Genomic DNA, 13,531 nt, shown 5'->3' on the forward strand with positions numbered 1-13,531 from the left:
TTCATACACTGCGTGCAGAATTATTAGGCAAGTTGTATTTGAGAGGATTCTTTTTATTATTGAACAACAACTATGTTCTCAATCAACCCAAAAGACTCATAAATATCAAAGCTTTAATATTTTTGGAAGTTGGAGTGGGTTTTTTTTAGATTTGGCTATCTTACGAGGATATCTGTTTTTTTCAGGTAACTATTACTGTGTAGAATTATTAGGCAACTTAATAAAAACCAAATATATACCCATCTCACTTGTTTATTTTAACCAGGTAAACCAATATAACAACACAAAATTTAGAAATAAACATTTCTGACATTCAAAAACAAAAAAAAATCAGTGACCAATATAGCCACTTTTCTTTATGATGACACTCACCTTCCTTCCATCCATAGATTCTGTCAGTTGCTTGATCTGTTTACGATCAACATTGCGTGCCGCAGCCACCACCGCCTCCCTGACACTGTTCCGAGAGGCGTAATGTTTTCACTCCCTGTAGATCTCACATTTTATGATGGTCCACAGGTTCTCTATGGGGTTCAGATCAGGTGAAGAAGGGGGCCATGTCATTTTTTTTCTTCTTTTAGACCTTTACTGGCCAGCCACGCTGTGGAGTATTTGGATGCATGCGATGGAGCATTGTCCTGCATGAAAACCATGTTTTTCTTGAACGATACCGACTTCTTCCTGTACCACTGCTTGAAGAAGGTGTCTTCCAGAAACTGGCAGTAGGTCTGGGAGTTGAGCTTCACTCCATCCTCAACCCGAAAAGGTCCCACAAGTTCATCTTTGATGATACCAGTACCCCACCTCCACCTTGCTGGCGTCTGAGTCGGAGTGGAGCTCTCTGCCCTTTACTGATCCAGCCTCGGGCCCATCTATCTGGCCCATCAAGAGTCACTCTCATTTCATCAATCCATAAAACCTTGGAAAAATCAGTCTTAAGATATTTCTTGGCCCAGTCTTGACGTTTTATCTTATGTTTCTTGTTGAAAGGTGGTCATTATCCAGCCTTCCTTACCTTGGCCATGTCCCTGAGTGTGGCACACCTTGTGCTTTTTGATAATCCAGTAACGTTGCAGCTCTGAAATATGGCAAAACTGGTGGCAAATGGCATCTTGGCAGCTTCACGCTTGATTTTCCTCAATTCATGGGCAGTTATTTTGCACCTTTTTTTTATCAATACGCTTCTTGCGACCCTGTTGGCTATTTGCCATTAAACGCTTGATTGTTCGGTGATCGTGCTTCAAAAGTTTGGCAATTTCAAGACTGCTGCATCCATCTGCAAGACATCTCACATTTTTTGACTTTTCAGAGTCCGTCAAATCTTTCTTCTGACCCATTTTGCCAAAGGAAAGGAAGTTGCCTAATTATTAAGCACGCCTTATATAGGATGTTGATGTCATTAGACCACACCCCTCCTCATTACAGAGATGCAAATCACCTGATTTACATAATTGGCAGCTGGCTTTCAAGCCTATACAGCTTGTGCAGTAGGACAACATGTATGAAAAGGATGATGTGATCAAAATACTCATTTGTCTAATAATTCTGCACACAGTGTATATACTTCCTAACCAAGACGTATATATGCTGCAAGAGGTTAAATTGTTTCAGAAAACGAAGTATAGTATTTTCATATCTGTATGATGCACCCCAAATTTTGAGGAGGGAAATAGGAAAACATTTTTTATTTATAAAATGGGGATTAATCTTTTGGTCCACTCTTACTGTAGCTTACCGAGAGGGGGGGAATATGCTAGCAGCGGCAGGAGTGAGGTGATGCTGCAGACCCAGGGCTGGCTTCCAAGTTTGCATTCTGCGCATGCGCCACCAGAGGCAGCCATTTTCCTGAAGTCCACCATGGTGAAAAGAATGGGGAGTTTGACATTTTCTAACAGCCCATAGCCTGCCGCAGTCTTGCACCGGCCGAACACCCGCTCCTCCCAACCCGAGCCCACAGCATTGCCCTACTCCTGCCTACTCCACCACAGCCATCCCCCCCTCTGTAAGCTACATTCGGATTATAAGACGCACCCCCATTTTCCCTCCCAGAAAATTATTGCAGTTACACATGTTTTGTTATTCACATGTTTATTTCCTTTGTATGTATTGGAACAACTCAAAAAAGGAGAAAAAAAAGGCAAATTGGAAAAAATTTCACACTAAACCCCAAAAATGGAAAGGACAAAATTGTTGGCACATTGAACTTAATATTTAGTTGCACATCCTCTGGAATAAATAACTGCAATCAATAGCTTTCTATAACCATCAACAAGCTTCTAACACCTCTCAACTGGAAAAAAAAATTGTGACAATGGTTGGCATTGTGTTCTGTGTGAAAGGATGTCCAATTTGATTTTCTTCCTCTGTTTTTTGTGTTGTTCCAATGCACACAAAGGAAATAAACGTGTATAGTAGTGATGAGCGTGCATGCTTGGATGTGCTCGAGTAATATGTTTGAGTCTCCACGGCTGCATGATTCATGGCTGTTAGCCCTTTGCCTGTTAGACAGCCGCAACACTTGCGGGGATTGCCTAACGGCCATGAGTCATGCAGCCGCGGGGACTTGAACATACAACCCCTAGCAAAAATTATGGAATCACTGGCCTTGGAGGATGTTCATTCAGTTGTTTAATTTTGTAGAAAAAAAGCAGATCACAGACATGGCACAAAACTAAAGTTATTTCAAATGGCAACTTTCTGGCTTTAAGAAACACTAAAAGAAATCAAGAAGAAAAAATGTGGCAGTCAGTAATGGTTACTTTTTTAAACCAATCATAGGGAAAAAATTATGGAATCACTCAATCCTGAGGGGAAAAAATTATGGAATCACTGGCCTTGGAGGATGTTCATTCAGTTGTTTAATTTTGTAGAAAAAAAGCAGATCACAGACATGGCACAAAACTAAAGTTATTTCAAATGGCAACTTTCTGGCTTTAAGAAACACTAAAAGAAATCAAGAAGAAAAAATGTGGCAGTCAGTAATGGTTACTTTTTTAAACCAAGCATAGGGAAAAAATTATGGAATCACTCAATCCTGAGGGGAAAAAATTATGGAATCATGAAAAACAAACCAACAAAAAACACTCCAACACATCACTAGTATTTTGTTGCACCACCTCTGGCTTTTATAACAGCTTGCAGTCTCTGAGGCATGGACTTAATGAGTGTCAAACAGGACTCTTCATCAATCTGGCTCCAACTTTCTCTGATGGCTGTTGCCAGATCAGCTTTGCCGGTTGGAGCCTGGTCATGGACCATTTGCTTCAACTTCCACCAAAAATTTTCAATTGGATTGAGATCTGGACTATTTGCAGGCCATGACTTTGACCTATTGTGTCTTTTTTAAAGGAATGTTTTCACAGTTTTTGCTCTATGGCAGGATGCATTATCATCTTGAAAAATGATTTCATCATCCCCAAACATCCTTTCAATTGATGGGATAAGAAAAGTGTCCAAAATATCAACATAAACTTGTGCATTTATTGAAGATGTAATGACAGCCATCTCCCCAGTGCCTTTACCTGACATGCAGCCCCATATCATCAAAGACTGTGAAAATTTGCATGTTCTCTTCAGGCAGTCATCTTTATAAATCTCATTGGAACGGCACCAAACAAAAGTTCCAGCATCATCACCTTGCACAACATAGAAAAAGATTTTCCAGCGTCTCCAGGAGATAAAATAACAATTGCTTTATTGAAAATATAAAATCTTCTTACCATCAAGTAAAAACAACAAAAAGAAGCATATGGAGGGGAGCACTTTCCTACGCGTTTCACCCTGAAAGGGCTTAATCATGGAATGCGTAAAGGAGGTCTCCAAACAGATATTTAAGTGCAAAACATGTCAAGGAAACAGGTGATTCAATTAGGTGAAAAACACACCCATTACATTTAACATAGACAAAACCAAATTTGAAAAAAGTGTACAATGCATGGAAACCAACACATACGAAGGGTATAATAATAAACAGATCAAGGAAAAAAATAAAAAATGTTTTACAAAGAAATTTTTTTTACTTGATATATCACATATAAAGCAGTTAAAAAACCATATAGGTATTTAAAGGAAGCCATAATGTACTCTGATAGCGTTATAACAAGGATCTTATAATTTGCGAACAATTTGTACGTAGTATGTTATCAAATGGTGGGAATTGATTGCATTACAACAAACGGAAAGAAAGAGAAAAATACTACAGCAAAAAAAAACAAAAACACCATTGTTTCATTCATTTACAATTTTCTTTCAAAGATATATATGTACAAATATATACCCTGTGTTAACTACCCCTCGTATATTCAACTGTGAAAATGTCTAAGTTATTTACTGGAGAGGAAAAATGTGTTGGTTTCCATGCATTGTACACTTTTTTCAAATTTGGTTTTGTCTATGTTAAATGTAATGGGTGTGTTTTTCACCTAATTGAATCACCTGTTTCCTTGACATGTTTTGCACTTAAACATCTGTTTGGAGACCTCCTTTACGCATTCCATGATTAAGCCCTTTCAGGGTGAAACGCGTAGGAAAGCGCTCCCCTCCATATGCCTCTTTATGTTGTTTTTACTTGATGGTAAGAAGATTTTATATTTTCAATAAAGCAATTGTTATTTTATCTCCTGGAGACGCTGGAAAATCTTTTTCTATGTTGTGCATGCACTATACACCCGGGTCAGGGTGTTTCCGTGCGTCGGAGGTGTGATTAGGAGTGAAGAGGGGTGAGCAGAAAATTTCCTTTTGAGCATCATCACCTTGCCCAATGCGAATTTGCGATTCCCCACTTAATATGACTTTCATCCAGTCATCTACAGTCCACGATTGCTTTTCCTTAGCCCACTGTAACCTTGTTTTTTTTCTGTTTAGTTGTTCAGCTAAACAAAAGCCATCATTTTCTGTATGTAAATCCCATTTCCTTTAGGCAGTTTCACACAGTTCAGTCACAGACGTGGACTCCAGTTTCCTCCCATTCGTTTTGTTGTGCGTTTCCTGTTTTGGAGACATTTTGTTAGGCGTCGGGTTCCTGCATCTGCACAGCAGGAATCCCTGGCCTTGCCTTCTGCGGTCTCCTATTCCTCTCCAGCCGCAGAGGAGCCTGCTCAGCAAAGACGTCGTTCCCAGCGTCTTGCTCAGTCTACTTCTGTTGGCTTGGTTACTGCTGCCAAACAGGGTTCAGCTATGGTAACCTGCAATAGCCAACAGCGAGCAGCTCTTGGGACTTAGTCCTTCTTTCAGCCCACTGAGCATGCCCGTGGGAAGTTCTCTCATTGGAGGTCTGAGGTCACGTGTTCAGGTCCTATTGCTGCTCCCATTGGACCACTAGGAAGGTCCCGGAAGGACGCTGCTATGAAAGGTTTGCATGGCCGCTCGGCCATGCGCTAGTATAGACTCAAATACTTATGGAGTGTATGATGATGGATGCATGTATCTGGTGATTAACTCCTTATGAAACCCCTACCCTTGGCTGTGTCTGTTGTTAGGGTTTAGCGGTTAGAAACAGCGCCTGTCAGTGGCTAGTGTATACGCCACAGTGCATTCCAGCCTTCTGCACACTAGCGTCCGATGGTGTCGCCCACTGCAGGGCACTATCGAACTGCGGCAAGTGACAGCCACGCCTGTGCAATGCCTTGCGCAACCTGTGCGCTTATCTGGCCCAAACCTGGGCGATTAGTGGCGTCTGCCTGAGCAGCACTGTGCACACTTGCACGCGTTATCTACTATAGTAACTCTTTCTGGCACCGCAGTCGCGGCGCCGAGCGCTAACGGTCTAGAGGGACTCCAGTCCCGGGGTCTAAGGGACGAGTCCTGTGACCTTACGCTATGCGCTTCTTCAGCTAAGTCCTGTGCTGTTAACAGGCTCCGGCGTTTAAGCGGCTCTGTGAAGTAACAGAGTTCGCCCTTGTGCACACCGGGTCATTGGTTAACCCGCCGGTGTTCACTTAGTACTCCGCCATTACTAAGCAGCAGTTTTCAGTCTGTAGCAGTAGGAATCCCCGCCATGTACCCGGGCCGGAACCAAGGGGACTGTGACCAAGGTTCCTAGGGGGACTGATTCCGGGGGACATAATTAGGGGACAGAGTTCTAGAAAGGCTGGGGGTGAAGCCAGTATAAAAGGGGCTGAGGACGCCAGGAGCAGGAGAGAAGGAGCAAGGAAGCTAGAGGGCGCCAGAGAGCCAGAGCAAGGAGAGGACAGCAGCGACTGGAGAGACTGAAGGGAGACTCACCGCAGACAGAAGGGAGATGGCACCGAGTCGTCCAGTGGAGAGACACCGACCGCACTCCTAGCGGCTGCCACTGCTTCACTCCAGCCCGCGGCTGCGGCCTGTCCACTGCCGCCCGCGGCCGCTGCCGTTTCATTTCAGCCCGTGGGCCCCGCAGCTTGGCTCCAGCCCGTGGCTGCGGCCTGTTCGCCGCCACTCCCCGTCTCCAGATTGTGGCTGCGGTCTACACCATCTGGTCCCCAGGCAATGCTGTCCTGCCTCCGCCGGGAGGTGCAACGCAGAGGAACTCTTCAGGGGCCTGCTGTGCCCCCACTTCGCCTGGGCGTAGGAATACCCAAAGTCTCCGCCAGATCCTCGTCGGCTGGGCCCAGTGGTTGAAACGCCGAAGCAGCACCGACCATCACTCTGCCGGCCATCAGAGCGGATAAGTGACACGTTGTAGTTAATACTCAGGACCCGTAGTCGGCCATACTGCGGCCCTATAGTGACCGGTCTTTGCCGGGTTAGTCGTGTTTGTGTTACCAGTGTATTCTTGTTTTGATCCCTGCGAGGATAGCTGTTGTTAGCTTGTTCGGTTGCTCGAGATAGCCTTATAGGCATATATACATAATAGTTACATCTTAAGTTCATTCCGTCTCCCGGCTCGTCACTGCATCCCGCGTACCTGCGATGACTACATTTGCACGGTGGACCCCGGGTTGCCATCGCACTTCCTTATATTTTATATTTAGTGCGATCCACAACCCTAACACATATTGCTTTAAGTTTCCGGTCTTGACGCTTTGATGTCTTCCTTGGTCTACCAGTATGTTTGCCTTTAACAACCTTCCCATGTTGTTTGTATTTGGTCCAGATTTTAGACACAGCTGACTGAACAACCAACATCTTTTGCAACATTGCGTGATGATTTACCCTCTTTTAAGAGTTTGATCATCCTCTCCTTTGTTTCAATTGACATCTCTCATGTTGGAGCCATGATTCATGTCAGTCCACTTGGTGCAACACGTCTCCAAGGTGTGCTCTCTCCTTTTTAGATGCAGATGCAGACTAAGGAGCAGATCTAATTTGATGCAGGTGTTAGTTTTGGAAATGAAAATTTACAAAGTGATTCCATAATTTTTTTTCCTCAGAATTGAGTGATTCCATAATTTTTCCCCTATGCTTGGTTTAAAAAAGTAACCATTACTGACTACCACATTTTTTGTTCTTGATTTCTTTTAGTGTTTCTTAAAGCCAGAAAGTTGCCATTTGAAATGACTTTAGTTTTGTGCCATGTCTGTGACCTGCTTTTTTTCTGCAAAATTAAACAACTGAATGAACATCCTCCAAGGCCGGTGATTCCATAATTTTTGCCAGGGGTTGTATTACTTGAGCACGCCCAAGGTACTCTGATAACACCCGAGCATGCTCGCTCATCACTACTGTATAACAAAACGTGTAATTGCAGTAATTTTCTAGGGGAAATACTTCATTTTCTAAAAAAAATTTAAGGGTGCCAACACTTTTGGCCATTACTGCATATAATACAGCTTGCATATCCTCAGGCTCCCATTATTGCTCATATAAAAAAAGCCCCATAAATAGATAGCTCTGTAGTTTTCTGTGACCTATCAATTTATACAAAGGATAAAATCTACAGAAAACCCACAGTCAAATAAATCTATTTAGGGCCAGGCGGACTTTACTACTGCAGAAGAAAGATCTTGTGATTGGAGCATGCCACATGCTTTTTAATCCAGTTTGTTTTATATCATATGGGATTAGACTATTATAGCTACGCACAACTCAGAAGTACTAAAGTGTTTGCATAAGGGGTCGTTACATGTTTCAGCTACTTGGCTATCTATGATATGGTCTATTCTGCAAATCTCTAGACTATGGTTTATTAAATAGTTAATTTTCATGATGAACCGGCGTATGTCTGTAAGTTCAGTCATATGATAACACTGGCTGCCCTCTCTGTCATGTGCTTCTTAATATTATTGAGTTATCTGTAATTCCGCACAATATGCCTAGTTCTGAGCTGTGTGCGTGCCAGTTATCAAGTGGTGAATGCCTCTACACAAAGCAGGATCGCTCTGTATCCATCATCTTATGTAATACGGCCATGGCGAGGACATTCATGGATCTGTACTTCCAAGCACACAATATACTGTATATTCCAAAAAGAGAAACAAAAATTAAAATAAAAAAAAAACTTTGTCCAACAAAATCTGTCTCTTGTGTAAACGGGGAATCATTTTCCATTTTTTAATCTAATTTGTAATATCTGCTCACAAATTAATTGTGAGATTTCCATTTTTATGCAGGAGAAATAACGCTGGCCAATATTGTGGAGATTTCATTTGTTTAATTCAGGGAAATCTGACTTTTTAGGGGGTTGTATATTATTTTCAATCCATCAAATTCACAATTTTAGAACATTGTAGATCTAGATATCTTATCATTATGCAATCTCTTTATAGATCAGCAAATGGCTATTTAGCAGCTGTCTTCACAACCATGATGTTATTGCGGAAGTTCTTTATAGCCATAGCCCCGGCAGGAATAATTGAGAAAGTTTTCCTGAAAGTAGACTAAGGTTTTTCAGTTCCCTTTTTTCTAACTAAAGAAACCACGTGCAGAACCTATCTTGCAGCTGTCACACGATGTGGTTTCAGGATATACAGAGAAGTCCAACTAACAACATGCAAAAATTGGAGCCGAGTGCACAGAGCCTGTAAGTTGGCACGTAACGTCCCCACAGCTCTCCACCGCAGAGCCATAGGTACTGCCATAGGGCACCTCTTTCCAGCATTTTATTAGAGATGTGTAATGTTGGCCTACAAACAAAAAACACTCAACTTTGAGTTGAACAGTACACCATAAATCAGTCCATCACGTTAAGAGAGTGGTTAATTTGTCTTGAGGTTCAGGATGTTGACACCATGGGAGTCCTCAAGAAAGTGGCTGCACCTGAAGCAGTAAGACCAGTTCCTGGAGGCACCTCCATGTGCCTCAGTGGGGTACAAGTTATTCCTCCATCCAGTGACTGTTTTAGTCAGGAATGTAAACTTGGAATCTGAGAAATCAATCAGTAACGGCAGCAGCTAGATGATACTTTTCCTGGATCCTTCTACCTGCGAGTGGTGGCCACCTTGCAATTCAGGGCTCTCCTGAGGAACATAGCTAAGAAAGGGTCAAACCAATGATCTTACAAAGTCTCAAGGTCATCATTATGTCCCTTCCTCTTTAAGACTAATTCCCAGCCTGTTTTGTTAGCGTTGTTTCAAAATTCAACAAAACAAGTGATTAAATGGCACTTAAACTTTTTCACTTTTTTGCATTTCACTGTATTTCTGGGCCTAGTGGCAGATCAGCGTGGAAAGGGGTAGTGACAAGTTGCCATGATTCCTAGTAGACAATTTGTTCCTCAGCAGCAACAATTTCTGCAATGGAAGATTTTAGGAAAACATCAGTCTCTTCTACACTATTGCAGGTTCACCACTTGGTGCTTCCATATCGTCTTCTTTCTCTTTTCTTCTCCAAATGTTAAGCTCCAATTTTTGGGTCACAGACCTTCCCTTTCTTGTCGGGGTAAAGTGTTCCATATGCTGCTTCATGTGTAGAGCTATCGTCATGATGCCCAGCCCACCTCTCCGGTACCGTTGCCATGACACCTCTATGTTACAGAATGAATGTATTAACTTGTGGGCAGATACTAGCTTATGTCAGGGATGGAATAGCTTGTGGGAGGATACAAACTTACGGCAAGGGTGGACTGGCTTGTGGAGGGGTACTAACTGAAGGCAAGGGTGGGCTAGCTTTTGTGGGGACACCAGCTTACCGCAGGGGTTGGCTAATTCGTGGGGGAATACTAGCTTACTGCAGGTCCTCAGAATGTTGGGAACGGGCAGTCAGTCACCAATGTTAGATGGAGGTCCTGTGGCTGCCTGGGGGCCAACCATGGTTATACCCCTGCTAGATATAATGTGATAATGTGTGGGAGCAGAGAGGGCAGATGGGCCACAGCTAAGGGAATGTTATGTCGTGATTAAATCAGGTTCCTCTCTTATGTGGTGTAAAATGTTATTAGCTATTTCAATAAAAGGTGCCGGGATGTTTGTGGGGTTATTATAACAGGAATGTTATTTGGAGTTAGGGGTGAAGTAGAAGTAGCATGTGAACACCTTGTGGGCAGTGAGTCTAGGTGTCCCCCTCCCCCCTTTTTCCGAGGTATTTTCCCCTTGAAGTAATGGATTTTGTTTTCTGATGGATTCAATTCAGGTCCAATTGACAAAGAAATCTGTACAGTATACCTCCATATGGAATAATAGACAGAGGAACAGTACGGTCCCATAGTCTTCTATGGGTACTGTATTATGGCCATTACATTTACTTGTGGCCTTACCTTTATGACAGCTACTATGTTGTAGCATAAAGGAGGAAAAATTTGTCTCCATTCCGGTTAGATTTCATTTCTCAAGTCCCATACAACACTTTTAAGGGTTATTCCTATCTTCATGGATGTTGTCAGATACTGCTTTTACAAGTAAGCACTTTTGCAATACACGGCTTATTAAAATTTGCAGGCATTCTTGAGATATTAACACTTGTCTTTTGTTTAGTTTACAACTTGTTACCTAAGAAACCGACCACTGCTGCTGTTCAGTTGTAAACACTTTGCTGAAGCTGGCCAGGATTAGGAGACAACGGTGCGCTCCAGCGATCCTGACCAGCTTCCAAACAGTGCTTACAAGCTCAACAGAAAAGAGCTTTTAAGCACTGGGCTTGTTCTGCTGTCTAGTAGCGATGGCTAGTATAAAAGGCAATGATCCTTGGAGAAAAGCCCTTCTTTAGATAAGAAAAATAAATTTGTTCATATCTAAAGAAGGGCTGAAAACTTTATTAAGCAGAAAACTGTAAATCTATGAAAATAGGAATAACCATTTACTCTTTCCATTAGATCTAATTACTGGGAACAGACAGATGAGCTGCTATTTGGCCCAATTGCCAGGGAATTCACATATACTCTTGGGTAGGAAAAGATGAAGATCATTGTGGCTGATGGACACCAAAAGCAGAAGAAACATTTACTTTGCACTTTCCTTACAGATTCTAATATAACATCATTTAGCATCATGCAGCGAATAATCATATCAAGGAAAATAGTAAGTATTTGTGAAGTACAATACTCCCTTTGTTATTTCATAAGAGATAAAAAGGGGAAAATCCCATAATGGGAAAATTTAATCAAGACGGTGAACTTTACAGAAGAAATCAAGTCTTATTCAGCTTTTTTTTTTTAAGAACATGGCTGATGATTTTGGCATTGGGACAGTACCTGAGGGCCCATAACAGGACATGGACTACACCCTACTATTCTGCCAGATGTGGCATTTGTAGGTCTACTGCAACTCTGGGTGCTCTTTTACAGCTGACAACAACGTGTATTACTCCAGGCAGACGGTGTTACTAGCTGGATGAAGCTGCCATGGAGAGAATGTTTCTTTATTTTTTAATTACCGTATATTAAAAAGACACTGCAATTTTTATACATTGTTCTCACTGGCGCTTTCCTTCAACTCTTTCCTACATATGGATTTAAGTGTACGTCCTGTGGCTGTGATAACTTTTATTTTGTCTGTTAAACCCCTTAGATGCTGCTGACAATGTCAACTGTAGCATCTAGGTGGTTGAACAGGTGCAAACTAAGCCACTCCATATATAACTAGCAAAGTTTAACACAGTAGCCCTATAGCACTCAAACATGAAATATATGAAATAGGAATTGCATTACTGCTCTAGAAAATAGGTTCCAATTAAGATACTTAAGCACTTAAATTGGCCAAGTCATGTGTAACCAGCATCCAACCTCAAGGCGATCCTCTTTGCTCCACTCATCAGCCTGTGGCGGTTTTAACCCCCTAGTGACCTAGCCAATTTTGATTTAATGACCAGGCCAATTTTTACAATTCTGAACAGTGTCACTTTATGAGGTTATAGCTCTGGAACGCTTCAATGGATTCCACTGATTCTGAGATTGTTTGTTGTGACATATTGTACTTCATGATAGTGTTAAAATTTCTTCAACAAGACGTGCGTTTTTTTTATGGGGGGGGGAAACGGAAATTTGGCAAAAATGTTGAAAATTTTTCAATTTTCAAAATTGTAATTTTTGTGCCCGTAAATCAGAGAGTCATGTCACACAAAATAGTTAATACATAACATTTCCACATGTCTACTTTACATCAGCACAATATTGGAAACATAATTTTTTTGTTAGGAAGTTAAAAGGGTTAAAAGTTGACCAACGATTTCTCATTTTTGCAACAAAATTTACAAAACCATTTTTAGGGACCACATCACATTTGAAGTGACTTATATGACAGAAAATCCCCAAAAGTGACACCATTCTAAAAACTGCACCCCTCAAGGTGCTCAAAACCACATTCAAGAAGTTTATTTACCCTTCAGGTGCTTCACGAGAACTAAAGCAATGTGGAAGAAAAAAAACATTTAATTTTTTTTCACAAAAAATGTACTTTAGACCCAAACTTTTTTATTTTCACAAGAGTAACAGGAGAAAATGGACCACAACATTTGTTGTGCAATTTCTCCTGAGTATACCAATATCCCATATGAGGGGGAAATCCACTGTTTGGGCGCATGGAAGGGCTCAGAAGGGAAAAAGCACCACTTGACTTTTCAAACGCAAATTGGCTGGAATTGATGGCGGTCACCATGCCGCGTTTGGAGACCCCCTGATGTGCCTAAACAGCGGAAACCCCCCATTCTAACTTCAACCCTAAAACAGCCCTAAACCCAACCCTAACCCCAACACACCCTAACACTAATCACAACCCTAACTGCAACGTAACTCTAACCCCAACCTTAACCCTAACCCCAGATCTAACCCGAACAGGAAACAATGGAACAAGTTACAATTTTTTTTATTTTATTATTTTTTATCTAAGGAGGTGACAAAGGGGGTTTGTTTTAGTATTTTTTTTTATTTTGATCACTGTGATAGACCCTATCACAGTGATAAAAATGAACCAATGGGAAAAATCTCCTATTGTTGCCGGGTATCGGCCACCAGATCTCAGCGGGCGCACTGCGCATGCGCATGCCATTTTATTCCAGGAAGATGACGTGGAAGGCCAGAGGACGGAGCGGGAGGATCTGGGGATGGCGTAGGTACCGGGGGACGGGGGGACCCCATTTCTCTCTCCTCTGGTATGCTAGATCATTTCAGAGGAGAGAGAAATGAATGGAAAATTTGATTTTTTTTTCCCGTGATTTTCAGTGAATAACAGGGATCATGTGATGG

General features: G+C 42.0%; 1 long non-coding RNA gene across 1 annotated transcript; it reads left to right on the top strand.

Annotated features, from left to right (window-relative positions):
• Nucleotides 1-11,119: 11,119 nt before the first annotated feature.
• On the top strand, nucleotides 11,120-11,755 carry LOC141095908 (uncharacterized). Its single transcript, XR_012233493.1, has 2 exons — nucleotides 11,120-11,369; nucleotides 11,509-11,755. It is a non-coding gene; the product is annotated as an uncharacterized lncRNA (long non-coding RNA).
• Nucleotides 11,756-13,531: the final 1,776 nt, after the last annotated feature.

The sequence above is a fragment of the Dendrobates tinctorius genome, unplaced genomic scaffold (assembly GCF_039654945.1).
Source record: "Dendrobates tinctorius isolate UK_male_01 unplaced genomic scaffold, ASM3965494v1 ptg000070l, whole genome shotgun sequence".
NCBI classification, from domain to species: Eukaryota; Metazoa; Chordata; class Amphibia; order Anura; family Dendrobatidae; genus Dendrobates; species Dendrobates tinctorius.